Genomic DNA, 26,198 nt, shown 5'->3' on the forward strand with positions numbered 1-26,198 from the left:
AATGTAATTCAAGGAAAAATAAATTGTCATCTTTCTGGATCCTTGTGAACACCTAAGCTGTGGAATTAATGACAAGTCTCTGATTGCTGTTAGGCTCATTCTAAGTGGCTGTAAACCAGCTAATTTGGAAACTGGGACAAACATCTGCTTCTTGAGGAACTTGGACTATGTGTGAATGAACCATAATTCCTCAGAAGGAAAAATCCTTTGTTTCCGAGACCTGCAGAGAGTATCTGGTACCCTGTAGGATGAAAATGGAGACTAACGTCTTGATTGCCTCTGTCGCTGCTCTAGAGTGGAGGTTCTCAGGGACAACACTAGACATTTTATGCATTAATACATTGTGGGTGGGGCTGTTTTATCCACTAGAGAAGGTGGACCAGTATCCCCAACTTCCGTCTAGTAGGAACTCATAACACCACAGACCCCAGCTGTGACAACCACACCTACATTCAGATATTACCACACAGTTGTACTAGCAGATCTACCCTTGCCATGAGCAACTTGGGGACCCTGGTGGATGCTGAGGTACAAAGTTAAAGTAAAAAACAGATATACTTCCAGGTACCCAGAGCTCAGAAGCAAAGAAAGATGAACTGGGCAGTCAAGTCAGAACTGCGAAAAAATGAACGCTCTACACTAACCCTGTCTCCAGATAATCTACATGCCAGATAGAGTTAAAACAAGCACTGAGATCTAAGTCTGATTTAAATGAAGACATAACTAGAAGACCAACTGGAAGCTCACTTGGGATTGATTGGTTAGATATTAGAAGTTTGGTAGCAGTGATTGAAGAGTTTGAAGATCATAAAAACATCAATAATAATTAAAGGTAATATAGCCATTCTCAATCCCTGAAATCCAAATCAACTGCATTATTTAGCTATGGCTGTGTAACAATATGCACCAAAACTTCAATCTCTTTAGACAATAGGCCTTGTGACTTCTCCTGGGTATGTGGTTCTATGGCAACTGTGGTCCTGGGTGGACTCGCACACTCATTTGCAGCTATGGATCCAGGGACCAGCTCTACTTGTGAGCCAAAATTCCTGTGTACTTGGGTAATGGAGTCTGAGCTTGAGGCATCTATTGATCAGGACTGCCCCATTATGAAGCACAGATGACTTTGACTTAGAACCACAGTATTATTCTATGGGAATTACAGTAGGTAGACTGTCTGCTCCAGGCTCCCCCCCCTAATATTACACTGCCGGGATGATGGGCACAGTACTCTCACTCACCAACACAGATCTAGTTCTGTCAGCTGATAGCCCTTACTTAAGCACTACCTTCGGAATAGCTCTGGCCTCTTCTAGGAGTCAATCCTGGATCAAGAAGAACATTTATTATGTTCTCTGTCACACTCATTGTCCTTTGTTGTTGCTATTACATGGGACCCCTGCTACTCAAAAGACATGGTGCCACTTCCAAACTGCCATTCACGCTGTCTCCTAAATAGCACCTCAGCCAATGTAACAGCAGTAACAAAACAACTAGCACTTATTGAGTGCTTGCTGGATACCAGGCACTATATCAGGATCCACTAGTGGATAAGTGTTTCCTAGAGATAAACTGAGGTACTCAGTTCACCTGGTGACTGTGTTTGCATGTTCTGCAAATACTTACACTGTGAGGTTTCTTCCAACGCATCAATGAATGGTGCTGACAAAGATTATAACTGAGAGCTGTCCATGGTCATTTGTTTGTGGCTGAACATATCCAGGGGTAAAATCCAAGCAATAGCCAAGTAAAGGCAAAAGTTTACCCAGTTAATGTGTGCTGGAATCAGACCCCAGTGATCTGACCCAGACCCCACACTAATAATCAGAGCACTATTGCCTCTATAATGTGAATAATTTATGCTCAATGAAACTTTTACTTTTTTCACAGTAATTATGAAGCTAAGATCTCTTTTCTTGTTTTTAAAAGAACATTAAATACACGTACAGACACCTGGTTTAAAAAATACAATATTTGTGATCACTTAGAAATTCAGAGACTGCTGACTTTGCTAACCCAAGAGAATAATAATTTCTTTTCCTTGTTTTATATAACTCCTACTAGAGAAAAAGTAGAAATTATTTAATGTTGTGGCCTCCAGTCTTTGGCTAGAATACACATGACCTTGCTTCTGAGCATTGCTCTGACTCTGATCAAAGCCTTTCCAGTGATATGTGGCATCGGGTTTCTGTGTTTAAGAAACTGAACTACAAATATAGTCAGGGGAAGACACAGTCTAAAACATGAGATGCTGCTATCTTGGCTATAGGGTTATTCAAATATTCCACCAAAATGCAAATGCATTGCTAATGACAGCAAGAATGTGTTGATAATTTTTAATAGACAAGGTGAGCAAGTTACATTGAGTCAGAAAAGTTGGGATTAGAGAGAAAAATACATTCTTGAAAAATCAAACTTAGGGGTTAAGGAGAAAAAAACTCATAAAAAATAGAAAAGTTGTAGGTTTAATTTCTCAAACAAAATTATAAATATTCAATAACATTTTTTGTTTATTCTTTGAAAATGTCATACATTTATACAAAGTATTTTTCTCATGTCTAACCACTAGTACCCCTTCCAAATTACCTCTAGGATGCCTTGTCTCATCCCCCTTCCCACCTCTATTCATTTTAGCATTTAGGAAATAAGAAATTACTTGTCAATGGAACTGCTAGGAGCATCAAAGAACAGGTTTCTCATTGAGAAGGTGTTAAAAAATCCTCTTTCCTTGCCATTAACACCTGTGTGACAAAACTACCAGGGCTATGTGCACATGCCAAAGGGAAAAAAAAGTTAAAAATGGCTAGCTAGTCATCTAACACCAATGTCAAGAAATATATCCCCACACCCAAAGCCCAATCAAACCTTTTCCAGCTATTAGCCCGAAGATTTTCCCCAAAGATGACCTCACCACCATCTCCTTCCAATACCTCAGAACAGTTTCCAGAGCTTTCTCAGTCTCAAATAGGTGGCAAATCTCACAGTATAGTACTCTTGGGGCTGGCTTCTTTCATTTGACACTGAACTCTACCTGTCTTGTGTCCTAGAGAACTTCATTGGTTTTCCTGACTCTTCTGAAGTTCATTTCATGGATGCTATGATAAAACTGTTCTTTCTTCAGCTGATGGGCATTTGGGAAGCTCTTATGTTAAGATCATATATCATTGGTGCACCATGGAACCATCTCCTTTGAAAACAGCATCACTAAAGCACAGAATGGGAATATCATCCCCCGATATGAGACTGTCAAGTTGTCTAAAGTAACCAGGCCACCTCCTGCACCTCTGCAGAGCGTAAGAATCTCTGTCGCCTTTACTCAACTGATAACTTTATTTTAACCATGTGACATGTTGATCACAGCATTAACAAATGACAACAGGCAGCTGTTAGATACATTCTTTGGCATTCCATGACTGGTAGGCATGTACTCCAGACTGTAACAGCCACATAAGCATATAGCTGCAGCCGCTGAGTGTGCTTTCCACAGAACATTAAATCTTCCTCCCTGCTTCTCCCTACAGCCTTCAAACCACAGTCCTTTTCCTATCCGAAGTAGCTCCAATTCAGACAGATCCAACATGGTCACATGAGGCTACTCCATACACCAGCTGCTGCATATCAAACATGAATCCCATCCCTTCCTTGACAGCACTGGCTTACCCGCTACTCATATATTCATTGGTTATAACAGCATTCATTTGTTTGACATACACTCTGTGCTTGTCTCCAAGCTAGCACTAAGAGTGAACACCTTGTCCAAGGAAATCACAGTCCATTCAGGAAAAATAAGAAATCCTGTAAGGAGCACAGAGAGCTCAATAAATACAGAAAGACTGAAGACATAGATGTGAATAGATAGCACAGCCATAAAAACAGAGAGATTGGTTTGTTTGCAGAGAGAATACGATGGACGAAACTTTGAAAGATTCCACCTGAATCTTGAAAGATGGCTGGTGACATTCCAGGAAAGGGGTGGAGAGCTGGGAGTTTGACACATCTATATTGGTAGGGGCTAAAAGGTGGCCCTCCTGCCCTGGACCAACCACAAACATATGTAGTAAAACTGGATGATCCAAAGAGATCAGAGGCCTGACCCCAAACCATTGAGCTTTCCACAGCACACTTCCTCCATAACCTCCATAATCTATGAAACTTCCCTCACAGGTAGGGAATGCATCCACAGGTTTACCTTCTCCCTCACACCTTTGCATGGCATCACCTTTGTTATGTTTGTCTCTACTGCTCAATCTCAGGTAAGCTTCCCCATGACTGCCTGACTGCAGAAGCCCCTGAAGCCATCCTTTGCTTCCTTGACTTAGACAGAATGTCCTTGCTATCACAAAGTGTGATCTCACGAAAACATTATACAATCTAGCCCACAGTGCCTCTGTTGGGTCACTTCCCCAAAGCCCAAAGGCTTGACGTTCTCTGTTAATTCTAAAACTTCCATGAAATTGGAAAAGACTTCTATTATCCTGAAGTTTCCACAGTCTGCCAAACTATTTTAAAAATTAATCAACCCATAAAGCATGCATGGAAATGCTTATGCCTGAAGCATGCAGATGGAAGGTGGAGCATTTCACTAGCTAGAGATGGAATTTAAGTAATGATGAGAGAGTGACACCTGTACACACTTGAAGGTCAACTTGGAAACTTAAATGGCTGTAATAGCTAAGTAGCTCCTTGGGACCAACCTTTGCCCAAACTATATGTAAAATACATAAACTTTCACCTTTAAAATATAAAACTTGGTACCATGGACAACTCACTGAAAGCTTCAATAATGACAAAAACAGTCAAATAATAGAGGGATTTGGGGTTTTGAGAAAGAGAACGGACCTGGTCTATTTCCTAGTTGTTTTGGAGGGCAGACCCCCATTTGCATAGATTAAAAACCTGAATTAACCAGTAAAGTCATTTTTAGCTATAACCACCAACTTACTAAACCAGCATAATTCCTAACATCAATCTATGAACATGTCCTTATATTGTAGTCTTCACCCCTCAACAAGAAACTTAGCTCTGCAACAGATGGAGACCAGGACAGAAAACCAATCAAAATGCTGAGTTGTGGAGCCCCATAGATATACCCCTTCATCTAAGGCTTAGGGAGCCTTACACAAAGGGGGATGGAAGGATTCTAAAAGCCTGAGGATCACAGAATGTTCTATGAGATTGGGTCTCCTGTTGATACCAGAAGCCTCATTCATCAAGTCTCACCAACATGATTTGTGCTAGTGGCACCAGTGGACATGCCACATTGGACAGAGGAAGCCCGGAAGACCTCAAGCCTCTACAAAGAACTGTAGGTAACTGAGGAAAGCTGGAAGCAGGAGAGATGGGCTTGAGGGAAGTGCACATCAACTGGTTGTTCAGTGCTAAATGGTCAGCCCTGAGAATTGGCATACAAATAATATTACAGGAACTGAATGGGGGGTGTGTGTGTGTGTGTGTGTGTGTGTGTGTGTGTGTGTGTGTGTGTGTAAGCATGGAATAACAACTAGTGAAAAGAAGAAGCCATGAATCTGAAACAGAGCAAGGAGGGATGTATGGGACAGTTTTGAGGAGGAATGGGAAATATAATTAAATTACAATCTCAAAAAGAAACTCTAAAAAACAACTAAAGTTCACTGAATTATAATTGGCAGAGGGAATCCCCAAACCGAGTGTCCACATCTCCCTTCTCTCCAGGAAGCTCCACTTCGGCCCACAGAATCAAATAGGAAACTGAGCACCATATCCCACCAGGAAGATACTTCTCCCATTTTGAGTTAACACACTGTCTACAGTTTGAGTTAGTGCACCACACTGAGGCTTTTTATTCAGTGGTTTTCATAGGCATGTGAGGAATGTTAGTAAATCTACATTGCAGTGTGTAGCCAACTTTCCTTTGCAGTGTGTAGCCAACTTTCCTTGGTAAACATTTGCAAAGGAGTGTTAGATGGTAAGGAAGTACTGAGTGAGATAAAGGCCCCTATGATGGGACTGGAAGAAAGAGTAGACTTGAGGGCATCAAAATTTGGAAAGAGATTAACCCAAGCTGATGGAAAAGGGCTCCTGTTTGTGCTATAAAGTACTTTAACCAAAAAAAAACAAGGGAAAAAAGAGCATGTGATTCTATTTCTAGGTTATAGTCCATCATTTAGAAAAGAGCAAAATTGTAGAGGACTGCTACTCGTTCCTTTGTCATGACCTCTTGATAGCTGGGTCCTCCTACAAAAATTAACAATTGAGTCAGTCCCCCAGAGAAGGTCCACAGGCCAATCTGACCTATGCAATCCCTTTCTTCTCAGGTGACCCTAAAAGCCTCCATTAGAAATATAAATGATGACTGTTTATATTTGTGTTAAAGTGCAGGGTATGGGGAGAATCAGGCTTGTTAGAAGGGAAGGAGTCAACTTTCAAGCAGTAGGAAGGTATAGTCGAGAAATCAAAGTGGCACATATGAGATTGAATGTCAAATGTGAAGGTCTGAATTTGCCAGGTAACTGGGTGTAAAACCTAATGAAGTGTGGGTATGGCTAGAAATAGAAAAGGGAGTCCCAAATGAGAAATCCTACCATTTCAGGACCATGCCGAGTTGGACATGCCTTCAGAAGAACTAGAGAATGCAAGGACACTAGAATCAATGTCTCCTACCCTTTACCCTCCTTCCCTGCCCTACATTCAGTTTAAGGAGACAAAGCTCTACACATTTTATAATCTCCAATTTAAATGTTTCATCATATGGCTACCTGGTTTAAAGATCTAACTCCCAGGATTCCCCAAGACCAGAGCCTTTAAGGATTCCATGACCTACTTAACATCTAAGTGTCCAGTCCCTCCAGAAGATCCTCTGATCTGGTTCTTAAATCCATTATCATCTTTCCAGTCTTCAACACTACATCTGCTTCCCTGCCTTTCAAATGCCATTACACATCCTATTAGAGTGCTCATGTTGCTGTCTGACAATAACAAAGAATATGGCTTAGCATCCTCAGAGGCATCATTTTAAAATCTGTTTTAGTGACAAAGAAGAAGAATGTACTTAAAGTCAGTAAGAGTACAACTGCACAAAGGGCACTGTTGGAAACATAAGAGAGCCTATACAAAAGGATCATTTGTGGTCGGCCTTGCCTTCCTTACTTTTCTTCTTTTACAATTCAGTATCTACGTGGCTCACTGGTAAGATTTATTGGTCACCATTTTATGAGTTGCTGTGCCCTATTTGATCATAAGTCAAGCTTAATGGAGACTTCAAGTCTCAGGTTCAGTGTGGAAGTTGAACTGTAGCCAACGTTCATTAGACACGTTTTTGGAATCATGTTCTTCCACATGGATTCCTCCCTGAGAGGCAACAACCTAAAGCTTCCTTCTAGTACACTCCCTCAAAGCCTAATTTGGGCATGTCCAGTGGTCTCTGTGGCCTAGTGAAAATACGTATATTTAGAAATATACGCATGTTTATACTTCTGTGCAATGAGGAAGCCAGAGGACACTGTCAAATGTCATCCCTCATATACTATCCACCTTGAAATTTTGAAATGGAGTCTTTCACTGTACTGGAAATCACTGGTCACCAGGCTGGCTAGCAGGTAAGACCTAGGGCTGTTCCTGTCTATACCTCCCACATTATAACATATGTAACATGGGAGTGTAATTTTTCTATTTTTTTATCTTTACTCATTGAGGCCAATATTTGCCCTGTGTGTCCATTTCCCTGAAATTCTGATAAGGCACAGCAAGAAGCCAATTCCTTGACCTCAGACTCTCCAGCATCCAGAACAATAAGAGAATAGAATTCTATTCTTTATATATTACTCAGTCTGTGATAATTTGTTACGGAATATGGGGATAATGGCATATTAAATATATAATTTTGAATACGTATGCCTTCACCGAGCTATTTCAAGTTCCTTGGAAATGCCAGAATATAATCAAGCCTGAGATTCTGAGATCTAGGCCAGATGTTTAATGCACATGCTTTCTGCATTTGGTACCCCTCTACTGTTACACATGTAGAACTGTCTGTAGGAAACAATTTTCTCTGTTGATATGATTTTAAACATCTCCTAACTGACCAGACTGGTGAAAGCAAGAAAATACAAGACTTGCCACAAAAAAAATTCTACTCAAGAAGAGTAGGACACATTGTTGATCCTTCAACTCTTTGTTGATAATGAACAATATTTTCACAGATTCTAGGAGGAAAAGAAAGGTACATGACTTCTGGCCATGCTCCAGCAAAAACATGTGACCCACAAAGAAACCACTTGTGCAGATTTCAGAAAACATTGATATTCACAACTCTATCTAGACAAACTCAATAGCCTTCCAGAATGAGTTCTCAGGTAGTCATTACACACAACCAGAGCTAAGAACCACTGATTCCAGGACTGAGGGAGTCTTCATATATTACAGCCATCTTGCTTAGTATCTGGGTGATACTTTCCATTTCATGTCTCCCTTTGTCTATCAATTCATACTTAGGCCCCTGTGCTCCGTCTGAATCATTCAGTCTCTTCTGTTCACCCGAAAGCTTAACTCAGGCCCTTATCATCAAGTTCCATGGCCTAAATGACTGTTGGCTGTAATGCAATAACTTCTTAGAGGTTCAAGTTCAAACTCTTACAATATCCTACAAACATTAGCAAGATGGTCACATATAGTTGAATGTTATTGTTTCCCTCTATTCTCTCCATAAATAAAAAAAGGACTATAAAAAGTTATTATATTCCAACTGTAGTAACTGAGGAAGTAAACTGCGAGTTATCAACAAAATGGTAATTTACCATAGGACATTAAAATCCAAAATATTCCCAGAGAGGTAAGAGGAAGCCATGAGACTACACCCACCATTGTCTCAGCTATCTACATCATCTTGGATTCAAAATAGACATCTCCTCAGTGAAACCTTTAATAGTCCCTCTCCTAGTTAGGATGAGACATCCTATTTGAGATGAAATACCATGATCAAAAGCAACATGAGAAGGAAATAGTTTGTTTGGTGTATGCTTCTAAATCACTGTTTATCATTGAAGAAAGTCAGGACAAAAATCTGAACAGGTCAGGAATCCAGAGGCAGGAGCTAATGCAGAAGCCATGGAGGAGTGCTGCTTACTGGCCTGCTCTTTAGAGCTTGTTCAGCTTGCTTCATTATAGAACCCAGAACCACCAACCCAAGAATGTCACCAAGAATTATGAACTGACTCAGCCACTCCTATCAACCACTAATTAAGAAAATACCCTACAGCCAGATCCTGTGGAAGCATTTCCTCAATTGAGGTTGCCTCCTTTCAGATGATTCAAGCTTATAAAACTAGCTAGCACAGTCTTATTGCTACTTCAGATAATGACATGTAGATTTTAATATCTCTCACATGCCCCAATGTTTGGAGAATTATCCTGTCTTCACATGGCTGTCTTGCCTAGAGGAAAAGCCTACATTATACACTTATACTGTATATTCCCTTCTACAGTGGCCCAAACTAGTATGACTCAGTGATATCTTAAACCAAAATCCCCACTGGAATATGTCCATCCTTGAACCTCTGTCTTTATTTCATCATACTCACTCATGTAACTAAAGAACAATAACCTTGGGCATTTAGAACATAGATACAGTGGAAAGAATGATACTTTATCTTTCAAATGCATGGTAGTGATTAATGTTTTAGGCAACAGATAACACACAGCAGAGTCCAACATGTAACTAACTGACAGTCAAACTCATTCATGTGCTTCTACATCTAAGCGAATGTCAGGTCAAGCACTAGCTTTACTCCACTGGGAAATATAATCTACCACTGGATAGGCACCTTCATACACAGATTAACAGCTAGATGGATAGTATCCATAACATACACACACACACGCACACACACACACACACACACACACACACACACACACATCATGCCATTGCAGACACGTATACCTGCCACCTAGACCAATGACCTGAATGTAAATTTCACTGATGATCATAGCTGAAGAAAGAAAGGCCACACTACTGAGTTTATACAGAATCAGAGTGAACCTACAACAACCAACCTAGATCCTAGCATTCGTTACCAAGAAAAGGTATTTCCTTTGAAGAACTAAAATAGGAAAGGACATTAAATAGACAGATCACAATGTAAAGACACTAGACACATGACAAGGTAAGGAAATATGACACAGTCATAGAAACACAATAATTCTTCAGTATCAGGTGTCAAAGCAAAAGATACCTGTGAAGTATCTTTTACTAAAAGAATGTAAAGTAATGGACAAAAAGTCAATAATAGACAAGAGAATATAGAAAACAATGAAAATAACTTACACTGACAAAATTTTTCAGACACAATTTAAAAAACAAACATTTCTCCTTAGCAATTCAATGAGTAACATTAAAAATAGAACCAGAAACTCACATTACATCAAGCAGAAGAAATAATTTCTGAACTTGAACACAGAGCTTATAGTGAGAGAAAATGAAATAGGAAAAAAAAAGAATGAAAAAGTAGAAAACAACAACAACATAGGCTGATGAGATTCATGAAAATAATTAAGCAAACAAATATTCAAATTATCTGAGTTCTAGATCCTCATACAGTGAGCAGGACAGAGAAATGAACAGAACTGAAAAGAGAGCAAACACAATCGGTCTGTGCACTGGTAGCACTGCTTTCAAAACAGTGCTCAGTAAACACCAAGGCAAGGGAAAAGAAGTAAAGGGAGATAGAAAAGAGAAGAAGATACATTATCTGTACTTGCAGATTATATGATATTATAAACTTGGAACCCAAAAGGTATAGCAGACAAGTAGAAACTAGCAACGACTTTGGCAAGTGTCAGAAACATAATTAACTTACCAAATCCATAACTTTTATACTCCAACAGCCCACACTGAGGAAGAGATCATGGATGCAACCCCATTCTCAGTATCCTCAAAGAAAATAAAATATCTGGGCATGAACTTAACCAGTGAGGTGAAGGACCTTTAAAATGAAAACTTTAAGTCTCTAAAGAAAGAACAAAAAAGAGACACTAGAAAATGGAGAGGCATCCCATGCTCATGGATTGGTAAACATCGAAAAAATGACCACCTTACCAACAGCTACTTGCAGAGCCAATGCAATCCCAAGCAAAATTCCTATCTTATTCTTCATTAAAATTGAAAAAAAATCCAAAAATTCATAAAGAACCACAGAAGATCCCAAAGAGTCAAAACAACCATGTATAAAAAGACCAATGCTAGAAGGATTAACATTCCAGATCTTAAAACAGAGCCATACTAACAAAAACAATATAGTGTCACCTCATAAATAGGCATCTAGATGGATAAAACAAAATCAAAGACTTATTCATGAGCACATGTAACTTCAACTGCTTAATATTTGATGGAGATGTCCAAACACACACCAAAGAAAAGACACATAAACAAATTATGCTAGAAAATTCGTATGTCAGAACATAAAAGAATAAAATTAGATTCGTATCTATTTTTGCACAAAAGTTAACTATAAATGAATTGAAGACCTCATTGTGAAACCTGAAAAAAAGTATTTCAGTATAAAACCTGAAATTGCCAGAAGAAAACATAGGCAGTACATGGTATCAAATGATATATATCACATGATAGAGGCTTAGCAAGGACTTCCTGAATAAGGCTCCATTTGCCCAAGAATTGAGGGCAACAGTTGATAAGTGAAACCCTGTAAAACTCAAAAGTGTCTGCACAGCCAAGGAAGCAGTCAGCTGGGTGAAGAGGAAGCCCACAGAATGGAAGTGCCCAGACGGAGGACTGATAATCTGGAAAAGACGAGGAACTCAGAAAAAGAGAGAGAAAAAATCTAAAAATAGGCTGAAGACCTGAAAAGATAGTTCTCAAAGGAAAAAGTGGAGGTAGCTAAGAAAAATATTATCCTTAGCAAATATAGACGGAATAATAAAAACCCCTGTGGGATTTCATCTTATCCCAGTCATAACGGCCATGAGCAACAAAACCACATACCACAAATGCTGGAGAGGGTATGAGGAAAGGTGAGCCCTCATTCACTGTTGGCTTGGAAACTGGTACTGTCACTCTGGAAACAATTGTGAAAGGCTCACACTGTATCCAATAAATATGTATTAAATAAATGATCATTTAAAAGCATCAGGCACTCATTAAAAATAAGTTTCTAAAGGCCAATAGTCATACAACTATACATTTTACAATTGACTTGTCAAGTCATTCACTGGAAAAAATTCTCTTTAGTTTTAATAAGTAACTTTCATTTTTAAAATAATATATTCATGTAGAGCAGAAAAAAATCTTAAGTATAGTGCTTGGCATGCAAGCATGAGGAACTGGTATAGATCACCAGCACTTATGTGAAAAAGCCAGGTACAGGGTAGTGGATCCCAGCACCAGGGAGGCAGAGTCAAGGGGATCCCTGAGAGACGGGGCGGGGCATGGCTTCCTAGCCAGTTAGGCTAGCTGAGGTCCAGGTTCAGTGAAAAATCCTATATCAAAAATTAAGATGAAGACCCAAGAAAGATGTTCAATGTTAACCTCTGACTCCACATGAACATGTACAGATACACACATACATCTACACACACACACACACACACACACACACACACACACACGCATGTGTATACCTCCACATGAGCATAGATGAGTACACACAAAAGAAAGATATGTTATCTATAAATATATAAATATGTATATATAAAGGTTCCTTCACCTCCCCAGACATTGCCTTCTGAAACAAGAAGGAAAGATGTATAAACAAATGAATATTTTTATTTGGCCATCTAGACTAAGGACTGCAGTATTTTATCATCGTAGATTGCCAAGAATAAAACTCTAGAAGGTCTCCCAAATCTTTTAAAAACTTTTCACAAGGCTGGGTGTGAGAAAAGACTGCTGACATCCAGTGTTGAATGTGGCCTTGAGGTGCCTAGAAAGCTCTGGAGGATGGTGAGAGGTGGCTGTCAGTGGCATCTGTGAGCATTCTTATGGAGATCCTGACTCCAGTGTCTCTGAGGTTAGCCCCTTTAAATACAAAGTCTTTAATGAAGATGGACTCTTTATCATTCATTGTATTCCAAATGATTGTGCATTTAACCGAAGAGATGTGAACCCATAAACAGAATACATCGGGAAGGAGCAGATAAGAAGACCATGTGAGGAGACAGAAAGAAACTAAGGGGAGAAGTCTCAGAAGAAACAATTACCTCAATAAAGCAAAGGTTTTGCTTCAGTGGTGCTGGTCTCTTCTTAATTGCAGCCAAGTCTTCAATCCCAGATGACTTGAAGCACAGACTTTCATCCAAAGTATCATCAGCCCCAATAGAGTCATTAGGTTCTCCCAAACTTCCCCCTAAGATTTCACAGCCCGGGCCTCTGTTCGGCACTGCTTTCAGATTTACCTTCTTAGTTCCCACAAGATATCAGTTCACCAAGCTGGGAATACTCCATGGCTTTTCCAACCCAAATTCTGAAGTCCAATCATCTCCGAAACAACACGGTCATGTCTTTTGCAGTCATACCCCACTCCTGATTTCAAATTTGTTAAAGTTTCTATTGCTGTGGTAAAACACCATGAAAAAGCAACTTGTGGAGGAAAAGTTTTATGTCAGTTTACACTTCACATCATAGTCCATCACTGAAAGAAGTCAGAACAGGAACTCAAACAGGGAAGGAACTTGGAGTCAGGGACTGAAGCAGAGGTCTTGGAAGAGTGCTGCTTACTAGTTGGCTCCTATGATTTATTCGGCCTGCATTTTTATACTACTCAGGTCTACCTGCCCAAGGGTGGTACCACCCACAATGGGCTTGGCTCTCCCACATCATTAAATAATTAAGAAAATGCACCACAAATTTACCCATAGGCCAATCTGTTGGGGGCATTTTCTCAATTGAGTTTCCCCCTTCCCAAATGACTCTATCTTGTATCAAGCTGACATAAAACTCCCCAGTACAATGTCTCAGGAAGAAAAACCAGGATTGCAAAACGAAAACCTCTGATTCAAAGCCAACTCACGAGGAAGAGACACCTGGCTTCCTCCAGCTTTGAAAGTGGACCAGGCTTTGATCAATAAGCCATTATAAATACAATGCACAGTTGTTAGAAAAAAAATAACTTCTTTTCAGAGGAAGTGCACAGATGAGGGCAGCAACATCAACTTTGAAAGTCAATACTCCCAGCCATGAGGCAGTGGCTGTGGCCCAAAGAAGTCAGTGTGGATTTGCTGGACAGCAGCCTCAAGCCTCCAGAAGCAAAGCAATGAGACTTTTCCTACACCTTTGGGAATAGGCAACAACTATTACAGATCTGTCGTCTTACAAATCCAATATATGCATCTGCCCTTCCACACACTCCATCTACAGATCCACCCCAGTTCAACAACTGTGTATTATGCTGTCTGGAATGCTCTTAATATTTTATCATAAATAATAAGATATTGTATGTGTTCGTTTAAATTATAATTTTAGACATGTCAGTTGCCCTAACAGAAAACACTGGAGGGCTGGGGAGATGGTTCAGCTGTCAAAGTACTTATTGACGAGCAAAGAAGACCAGAGGTCAAATACCCAAAACACATTTAAATGCTTGGAAGTCATGGGACTCACCCATAGTTCTAGCCTCAGAAGGCAGAAGCGCGAAATTCCTGAAGCAAGTTGGACGGTGAAACTAGCCATTAGGAGAGCCCAGCGTCTGATTAAAAGACTCTCCCTCAAAGGAATAATGTACAGGAGCAACCAGAAAAGATTCATGACATGAAACTCAGGTCTCCACAAATGTATCCCATGTGTGCAGCCACATACATGTGAGCATGCACACACACAGTATATGTATACATTCATATCACACACACACACACACACACACAATAAAAACATTTTTTAAATAAAATTGCAAATACAGAGCCCAGTGGTGGTCTGGCAGAGTCCCAGATAATAACCAGTATGTCACAGATAAGCTCCTCTCTTTTCTGAATATCAACATCCGACTTGGCTCATTCTTATCCCTGCACTGAGTATTGGGGCTATATGGCCACTGGTTAGAAAGGAGGCATATGTCCATATTCCATGGAGAATGTTAGGAATAGTTTCTATTAAAATTAAAGGTATTCAGGAATTCCTGTGCACTGGCAAATATGTCTTAGATCTCCCCACCCTTACACAAGTGCTCAGGTCCTCAGAGACCTGCCACCTTCCTCTTTGGAATGAGGGGAGACTGTGTCCTTCTGTATCTCAGGTTTAAACAGTTACACAGGAATTTTCTGCTTATACAGAGTGACCATAAAGTCAGAGCCTCTCCCTCTGGAAGACGCGAAGGCCTATAGATCCAAATTCCATCCACTTTACAGACCCAAGTGGATTCTCTGTCTTTTGTCTTACTTAACAGACATTTATATAGGAACCATCCAAATAGGTACCAAATTCTCTTCTGAGGCTTGCTTTCATGAGAATGCAGTATTAAGAATACATGAGAACAGCTCAACTTCAGCCAATTTAAATTGTTTGGGTTATTTACAACTACTCTCCCCCCTCCAACTCTATGATACTTCATGTTGCTTCCTTAACCACCAACACCCTTCTACCACCTCCTTCCAGTTGACAGCTTCTCATCTAAAGTCTTTCCTGAAAACAAGGCCTGGGAAATCATGCTCAATTACTGTCATCTCCCAAGGCACATTCCTTGTGGCAGTGTTTTCTGTCTCTAACCATTCATAATTGCACCCAAAGTTCATTGACACAATAATCTAGTTTTTTCACACTTAATCATGATGTTTAACTTTAGGTCTCCAGTTATGGAATTAAGGCTATTGCTAGAGGGGTGGGACAGCCTGACTCTGGGCGTTTCCAGCAGAGATGGGATTCTGACTGGTCAAAGACACGTGATGGGGGAAGACATCATCCAATCAGCTGGGAGTCCAGAGAAGGCAGAGAGAATGAAAAAAGACAAAGAAAGAAATTTCTTCTTTCTCTCACTCTTCTCCTGATATGTATATCCAGAACTCTAGTTTGCCAGTCTCCAGACTACAGAATTTGGCTGAGAATGACATCATCTGCTTATTTGGTATCCTTAACTTAAATCATTTCCTCATATTGTGGTGATACCCAACCATAAAATTATTTCATTGCCACTTCATAACTATAATTTTGCTAGTCATTAATCATAATGCAAGCATCTGATATGTATGACCCACCGGCTGAGTGCCACTGGCTTGTGTGTCTGAGAAACTTTTGAACCGAGCCTGAGCAACACTATCAATCTCCCAGGGTCTTCTGCTAGTGAATGGCCTGTTAGGGGACATTTCAGCTTCTGTGATCCCGTGAACCCATCCTTTCAATAAATCCTATCTACTGACTGATTGTCCTTTGTCTTAGCTCCTTACCTATTTCTTCTAGGTTCAGATATTTTGGAATTCTAACTAAAACACCCCAGCATCCCTGCTTAAAATCAGTGGGTCACAAAGCAAAACTGAAGGATGCAAATGCAGGAAAGGAATTTGTAGAGAGCTGGAGGATGTGTTAAGGCTGAGGGTAAGAGTAATCGAAATTTATTTTATACATGCATGAAAATATCAAATAATAAATTTGATATGTAAATTAATTTAAGATTGTGCCCATTACTTTGGACCTCCATAAGGAATGAGCATATTTCTGAATGCAGAGTGTTTGGTAGCTGTACACACCTCTGACTCACCTGAGAGCATGAACATTATGAATAAAAAGGTCCATGGCATGGCTCTGATAAATAAGAAATGATCCAGGAGAAAAGTCTGCACACTGATGATTTTGTGAGCTTCTGAATGTTCATATTTGTACAGTGGGAAGTCATTATTAGACTTCTAGAACACCAGGAACTGTGGCTATTCTACTGCACCCCCACCCCCCAAAGATTCAAGATGGTCTTCATAAGTCCTCTAGTTAGTTCCTTAAAGAGATGCATTGTTAATGATCTAAAGAAAGCTCAACATGCAATTGGTTAGTAACAGTTAACAATCAACCACCATGTACGTACCTCTTGGCAAATTAATTGCCTTGAGTCTCCAGATGCTCATATACAGAATAAAACTACCATTAACCCAACAGGGTCATTATAAAGACTGAGTGCAGTGTTCTTCTTAACCTAAATACTATTCAAGTGTAAGTCAGTACCATTCTTATGTATCTATATTCAGATAATATTGAAATACTGGTTGGGGGGAGGAAGCCCATTAGTTTACCCAAATACATAGAAAGAAATACCTATATCAGAAGAAAGGGCTTTGTTTTTTCAAATCCCTCTCGAGTTAAAAATGCTGCACTTCAGAAGGGTTCGCTTGGGTTACTAAAATTGAATGATGAATATGGGGTTTGCACAGACCTGCTGGCTTGCACCTGGCACTTTTTCATTCTTTCTCAAGGTGAGATGGAGTTACATCAGAAGCAAGGCCTTTTCTATGGCAGTCTAAGTGAGTCTGATAGTGCTATGTGTGCTCTGAGCCCAGAGTGCAAGCAGACCTACCTGTGCTTCCTGGGTCTGGGGTGCAAACCACCCATCAGGCCCAGAACGTAGAGAGGCACTGGCAATTTCTAACTTCTATTATGTTCTGTGAATGACAAAGTAGGCAGGCATTCAATTTCTGCCTAAAGACAGGTTTTATGAGATCGTAATTCCCGTTCTTAGGATGGTTCATTTTTTCCTGAATTATCAGTAGAAAGAAGTCATTTGGCTTTATTAAGCAGGTTCCCTCTGTTTCAGCCGGCCAAGTGGGTGAAAATGTGCTAGGAAGATGGCGAAAGCCTCTGAACAATTTATCTGAAGGGGACAAAAGATAAAGTCAACAGAAGCCTGAGATTACAGAACATCTTTTCTGCATTCGACTGATCTATAAACACAACACTTAACCACAGAACATGATATGAGAATGTGCTTCCAATAAAATCTCTCAAATTTTAACTTTAATTAAGTCTGACTTTCATACAATGTGTTTTCAAATTACACAGGAACCTGCTATAGAACCCTAGGTATCATGGTCATGTTTCTGCAGCCCTCTTTCTGTTCCTAATGACCAAGCTTTAAACCCCCAATACATATCTTAACTTAATTAAATGGATGCATTTGTGTTGTCCATCAATTGTTCATAATGAACTGATACCTTTTTATCTCTAAAATAACCATCCAATATACACATCCACTCTCAGCCTAATGTGTCACCTATTATTATTAGTGGAGAAAACATGAGAGTAAACTACTTGGCAAAAATAGCATATTTCTCAGACATGAGGGGTCCCCAATATTAAACCACCTCCATTTTGTGGCAAGCTTATGTAATCTTAGCTTGGCACAGTATCCTTGGATCTTGGCTCCAGGATAAGAGGAAATTCTTTAAGCCATAGGAGTAAGGTAGAAGCTATGTGTGAATTCAGCTTCCTCCTCAGCTAAACTCATCCTTTCTGAGAGATGCTGCAGGCCTCTGGTGACAAAAGGGAATGGCAAAGCCTCCCCCAGAGAGCTCTGCCACCTCCAGATGGCACATCGTGCAAACAGGTTTCACACAAAATTCTGTCACACATACCAACATTCTTGGCAAGCAGGTATCAATCTGTTCCTGGAAACTGCAGACCCAGCTCTTGAACCCTCAGGAATTCCTTGAGTACTTGGCAGAGTTGAGACAGATTCAGCAATAAAGGCAAAGGAAAAAAAAATGTATCCACTGCTAAACCAAGATGAGACATGCAGGAGAACAGAAGCATGGAGCCCTCCAGCTACCTGTAGAAGACCGGAGGAGCCCGACCCCACTGCAGTGGTCTTAGCAGAGCACACTCCACATAGTGAAGGTTTTCACCATAAATCTTTGTGCTAACGCACCATCCCAACACTGAGATCTTCTGATTAAAGTGGTTGAAGATTTGGGGAGTAAACCATGTATTTTCATTGAATATCTTTAAAATGTCAACTGGGCCTACTATTAGAAGGTGTATTCCTTTTGGGGACACTTTAAATACTAATGGACAACCCCTCAGACATAAAGCAAAACTAGCCCACACGTGTGTTTTAGAGCCTCTCTAATGAAATATTTCAAAGGGAAATTAAATAATATACGTGCTTTAGGAGGACTCTGCACACCTGACTTACAAACACAACAGGAAAGTTCAGAGCGGAATTCCCTAACCCACTCCCCAGATTCCCTGACCTCACATGACAAAGGGTTAGATCCAGTCCTCCAGCTTAAGAATAAGCCAGCAAGATAGCTGAAGATGAAACACTGAGGGAGCATGAACTAAGGACAGATGTGTTCTAAATGCTTTCTTAGTGGTGGCTAGAAATGACTCCCGTGGTTGCTCTATAACTTGTGGAGCATCTGTTGGAACAACAGGCAAAGGTGGAGATGTGCATAGGGAACACAAATGCCCTGGCATCGTTTAGAGCTGGGCTCTAGCCTTGGATTCGATCCCAAAATGTGTCTATTGACTTCATCAAATTCCATGATGAAATGTGGCACCACACACAAAATAGCTGAAATGCACATTATATAAGCAAAAAGCTTCATTGAAAATAAGGAATTTTCTATGTATTTGATGATGCCCACACTCAAGGGGATATAATTTGTGCTAGAAAGAACAATGCTGACTGCATTTGGTCCTGATAGCTGTTTACCAGGGACAAGCTACTTCTGAGAAAGATCCATTTGAAACTTCATCTTCTCTCTTGGAGCCCATGCTACCAACGCCATGACTGAGGTGCACAATTGTTTCACTTTGTACCTCTTACTCATTCTTCGAGCATTTGCCAAGTCCTTCCATGTGGAACACTAGGGATTCTGAAGACCTGAGAAGTCTGTGAAGAAAAGCAGCACATAGTTCTAGTTCTCCACTAGTTTTAATGCTGAATTTGATATTAAAACAAGAGTAGTTGTCTATGGGATGATAAATGGGTCAGTTCAAATGAATGTCTTAAAACTGGGGCTGAAAAAGATGAATCACTGGGAACTGGGTTGACTGAATTTTAGAGTAAAGCTTGCTTCTTACAGAAGGACAATCTAGTGGAGTACAAAGCTAACTCAGACACTGTATGGGCAGAGACAACACTACCATGCTAGTGAAGAGATGGTTCCGGCATGACTTATGGAAAAGGACATTTGCTCATCTGGAAAATCATGTGGCCAGACATAAAATGTGGTGTCAACAATGAGAAAAAATGAGGGCATAACCATGTGTAGAGCCTGAAGACATGGGTGAACTTTATGTTTTCTTCTGTCTGTAAGGGTGGCATTGAAAGCTTTTAAATGATGAATGTTCATCATAAATGCAAACTTTTAGGAGAGTAATCTTCATCCAGAGTGAGTACATCGGAAGAGACAAAGGCAGAAAGCAGGACAACCCATGGGAAATTATTTCAGTTCTATAAGCAAGAAGTGATGTGGGTCTGGAAAACCAAAGTGAGCTGGAAAGATTAGAAATAAAGTTGTTCTATTCACTTTGTGGAGAAGAGAGAAAAGTACAGCCACCGTAGAAAAATAGCTTTGGCAGGTGCCTTATATAATAGATTGTCCTTCGCTTATTTTCCCCATGGATTTTTGCTTTAACTGACCACCGAATAATTGCTTTGGCACTAAGCAATTTATCATCTTCCTAAGTCCAGACCAGCAGACATGAACTGGAAGGATTTTAGAAATATTGGGCTTAGTGAACTGCGTGATATCATTGCTGCTAACCTTCTGCTCCTATCTGATATTACCTCTGCATTTCACCAGCAAAGAATCACAAATCACAATGGAAACTATGGATAAACTTGAAACTCTTAAACACACTGCATAATTGAATACTACGCTGCATAATTTAAACTTAATTCTGATAAAGCCATAAGGTATTTATTACATATTTCTTATTTATAAAGTTATCATTTAATCATGTAATAATTATACATAGAGGAATTCAATTCAGCAATGTTCATAGTAGTGGCCTATGCTAGAATATTCCTGTTCTGAGGTTTTCCAACAGGGTTGTTCTATCCTCAGATCTCAGAATCACAAACTCTATGTAGCACTCAACATCCCCACGGTTATTCATTTGTGACTACAGTTACATAATTTATTTAAAGCATTGCCTGCTGGTTTCTAATCCAGTATATAATGAGCCTGGATGTTACCACTTCACCTTAACAGCAATTAGAAGTCCAAATGTAATACTGCAACAGTGACAAGAGTCACCTAGGGGTGCAATAGTGGTGCAGATTTTATGGGGGCAACCAAATGCTCTCCAATTGGATTGAAGGAGGAAATATATGCTTAATACTATAAATCTGACTAGAACTCATTGTTGGGGATTGACTGGGGCCCCTAGGTGGGACCTATTATTATTATTTTGCTAACTGGACATAGTGTCAAACAACTCCCCAAATACATATATCTCCATCCATATTTAAGTGCAATTCTCAAATGTCATTAGATAAATTCCTCTGTGCGGTGAGTGGGCGTTAGTTCAGTAATTCACAACATGTCCAAGGGTGGAAAATAACTTACCATGGAGTGCAGTGCTCAGATACAAATGGGACACACCCCTCCCCACAGCGGCTCAGGAACCATAACAGAAAAGAGGCAGAAAGAGTCGAATGGAATCAGAGGTTAAGAAGGACCAGAACAAAGCAGCACATGGCAGGACCATTACATTAGTGAACTATCAGCAGCTGTGCTTTACTGCACAAAATCAAGATAGTCAACATTTTACCATGTAGTTGAAAAGGGATCATCAGCTCTACACCTAGCTAAATAGCTAAGAACAACTGACGCCATCTTGAGAGGGAAAGTGCCACACCCAGGTATATGTAAACAACATAAATTGGAGTTGATGGTTTAAATTTTTAAGAGGACATGATATTGGGGGAGTAGAAAGGTGGAGTGGATCTGGACATATCTAAGGGGAGGAATTGGGGTTAATATAACCAAAACACATTATTATGAATTATCAATGAATTCATAAGAATATTTATTCTAAATCCTAACAAAAAGTGGTTGGTTATTCTCCTAATGTCCATGGCACTCCTGCACCAATGATATATCTTGCAGGCAACTCACTTACAGTTCACGGGGTTCATAGCTGTGTGAGATTGGTGATTGCTTTTTTTCCCAGTAGCATGTTCTAGCACTATGAACACCAGCCAGTAGGGGAGAAGCTTCCAGTTGAGCACCAACTAGATTTGTCCATGTTCTATGTCATAAGTCTGTGGTATCATCACAGACTTATGCACCAGATTATGGAGGAAAACCAATAGCATTGGCAAGTTACAGCATTTGAGGGTCTATGTGACCAAAAACTCAGAGGCTGCAGACCATTCCCGGTACTAGGGGTTTTATATGGTAGCATAAATGTATTTGGCAGTATAATATCTAGTTGAGGCGTTGTCTCCCCAGTGATATGGTGATTGCATTAAATTCCTTTTGTATGTATATATTTTGGAAAGCTTCAAAGTAGTAGATTTCCATATGGCTTTTGAAATGACCTTTAGTGTTATTTTCATGTAGTCCCCAAATTCCTTCTTCTAGCCTGTCCTCCCACCCCACCCCCATTCCCTTACTATTCCTGTTCTAGTTTTCCTTTATCTCTTTTTGGTTTTGGTCTGGGGTATTGGGGATTTTTATTTTGTTTTGGTTTGGTTTGGTGTGGGGGGGTTGTTTTTAGAGATAGGGTTTCTCTTTGCATTCTTGGCATTCCTGAAACTCTTTCTATAGACCATCTGTGTATATATATCACATAAAATCTGGCATCCACATATAGGACAAAACATGCAATGGTTGGACTTCAAGGTCTGGGTTACTCATTCAGTATGATTGTTTCTAAGTCCATCCAGTTACCCATAGATTTAATGATTTCGTAACAAATAAGTAATACTCTGTTGTATAAGTCTTCTACATTTTTACTATCCAGTCATCAGATAACAGACAATGTGCTTTCTCAGTGTTTATCAATTTGACACAACCTAGGAAATATAGGGGAAGAAGGAATTTTGCCTGAGGAAATGTCTTGATAAGATTGCCTGTAGGCAAGTCTGTGTAGTATTAGCTTAATTAGTGATAGTTATGGAAGGGTCTAAACCATTGTAGGTAGTGTCATCTACTACAATGGATGGGTAGTCCAATGTAAGAACACATGCCAATCAAGCCATAAAGGTCAAGCAAGTAAGCAGTGGTCCACCATGACCTCTGCATCAGTTGCTGCCTCCTGGTTCCTCCCTTAAGTTCCTGTCCTGACTTCCCTGGATGGCGGACTACAAGCTGTAAGATGAAGTAAATCTTTCTCCCCAAGTTACTTTTGGTCTTGGTGTTTTATCACAGCAACAGAAACTGCAATGAAGACAGACATCTCAATTGTTTCCAACTTCTGGCTACTATGAATAGAACAACAGTGAAAATGATTATGTATCTTTATAGCGACATAGAGACTTTGAGGATGCCCAAACCAAAAGTGGTATAGCTGGGTCTTGTAGTACATTAATTTTCAGTTTTAAGGGACCAATCATGATTATGGTGAGAAAGAAATCAGGGGAAAATTCCATTCACAATAACCGAAAAAATATTGTAAAAAATATAAAAGATATCTGCAGTAACAATTTTTTAAAAACAGAAAAATTAAAGAAGAAATTAGAAGATGAAAATATAACCATGATCATAAGCCAGAGAAGTTAATATTGTGAAAATGGCCGTTAGTGAAGGAAATTATTAATTAATAGACTTAGTTCATTTCTCATCAAAATTTCAATAGCATTCTTCACAAAAACATTTTAAAATCCTACAATAAATATGAAATAAACCCTCTAAATAGCTAAAAGAGTCCTAATCAAAATAAGCAAATAGAGTTATTATCATATTTGATTTCAAATTATAATTCAGATGTATTGTCACCAAAATAGCATGACATTGGCAGAAAAATGTACACCAACTGAATAAAACAGAGGACCCAGAAATAAAGCTATGCAGATGTCACTACCTGATTTTCCCCCAAAACATGTTGGAAAAAGGCAGCTCCATCAACAAATGGATTTCCACATACTGAAGAATAAAACTAGATTCTATCTCTCACTTTATTCAAGCAATAGTACTCAAAATGGACCAAAGGCCTAAATGTAAGACCTGAGGCTCTGGCAACTCTAAGATTCCTAGGAGAAATTCAATAGACTGATGTTTAAAGCAGGGCTCCCAACAGCTCACAAAAAAATAAAATAAAGTAAAACAATAAGAGTAGGAATTGACGGATAGGATTGTGTGAAATTAAAATTTAATAATTTATAGCAAATAATTATCTTATTTGCTATGAAATAACAAAGAATGGGAGAAGTCTTTGCCAGGTATTTATCTGACAGGGGATTTGTGTCCAAAATATAAGAAGAACTCAAAAAAAAATCATGAAAATGCAATCAATAAATGGAAAAGGAATTGAGTAAAAAGTTCTCAAACATAGGAGCAATGCCCAGTCAGTAATATATGAAGGCAATATATATATATATATATATATATATATATATATATATATATATATTTAAGCTATTAGTTAAATACAAACTGTACTTTGTACAAATATGGACCTGAAGTATATCAATCAAAGGCCTTAAAGAACCAAAAACTCTGACAGTGATAGAAGAAAAACTAAGGAGCTCAGGTAAAGATACACAGGCAAGGGCTTTTAAAGAAGGAGGAGTCAATCCCAGCAGCTCAAATTAATTAGAACTGACAAATGGCATTACATGAAACTTAAAAGTTTGACATAGAAGAGGAAGCCGCCAGTAAAGAGACAGCAACATGGTGGAAGAAAATCTATGCTAGCTGTGTACCTGACTTAAGATTCATATTCAGAATAAACATGAACTAAAAGAAAAAAGAAAAACATTGCCAACCCCCTCCAAACCAATTAGGAAATGGGCTATTCAATCAATAAATGGCTAATGAGCAGAAAGCTTTCAAGAGAGTATGAATGGCCTGTAAACATATAAAAATATTCAACATCTTTTAAAATTTATGTATTTACATCACACACACTGTTCTCCTCTTGGTCCCTCCTCCAGGATGCTACTCCCCTTCCTCCTCTCCCTTGCCTCTGAGAGGGTGGGTCCACTCCAGGTATCCCCCAACCCTGGCACATCAAGTCTCTGCAGGATTAGATGCACCCTCTCACACTGAGGCCAGACAAGGCAGCCCTCTGCTATATGTGCTGGGGCTCAGTCCAGCCCATTGTATGCTCTTTGGTTGCTGACTCAGTCCCTGAGATGCTAATAATGGGAACAATGAACCCAAAGAGGCCATCTTCTAGAGACAGGCATGACCCCAATAGAGAGATAAGGACACCAACCCACCAACAAAATGTTCAACCCCAGATTTGTCCTATCTAAAAGAAACACAGGGACAAAGATGGAGCAAAGACTGAAGGAACAGCCAACTAATAACTGGCACAACTTGAGCCCCATCCCATGGGCAAGCACCAATACTTGACACTATTAATGATACGGTTATAATTCCATATATTCAGTATCTTTGGTCATTGGGGAAGTAGAAATGAAAACTACACTGAGAGTTTATCTCATCTAAGTCAAATGGCTATCATAAAGAAAACAACAAATGTTGTTGAGGAGTGAGAAAACATGAAATTCTGTACACTGCTGGTAGAAGCATAAACTAGTCAAGCCAATATAAAATCAGTAAGGAGGCACTTCAAAAACTACCTACAACCCAGCTCCCTACTTCTTAGTGTGTATCCAAATGACTCTAAAGTCAGCACACTCTCCAAATATGTGAGCATGTACAGTCACAACAGCACCATTTGTGAGAGCCATGATAGCAAATGAAAGATAGGATGCTTAAAGAAACTGTGGTTTGTATACACAGTAGAGTTTTGTTCTGTCGTATAGAAATATGAAATTCTGTCATTCGCTAGAAAATGAACACAACTAGAGATTATGCTATGCCAAGTAAGCCAGACTCAGAAGGACAGACGCTGTATTTTTCTCTATTTTGTGCGTCATTTTTATAAATTACATATGCAATATACATACAATGATATGATATGATATGATATGATATGATATGATATGATATGATATGATATGAGAAGGTAATCCAGGAGAAATGAGGAGGTTAGTGGGAAGGGGACAAGATAGAAAAAGGGAGAGAGTATTGTGGAGGTAAATATGCTAGAATCCATAATAGTTTAAAGAAATGGGTTTCTTTAACTCCAGCAACATAAACAGGGTATATACACC

The sequence above is a fragment of the Rattus rattus genome, chromosome 3 (genome assembly GCF_011064425.1).
Source record: "Rattus rattus isolate New Zealand chromosome 3, Rrattus_CSIRO_v1, whole genome shotgun sequence".
Classification (NCBI taxonomy): Eukaryota; Metazoa; Chordata; class Mammalia; order Rodentia; family Muridae; genus Rattus; species Rattus rattus.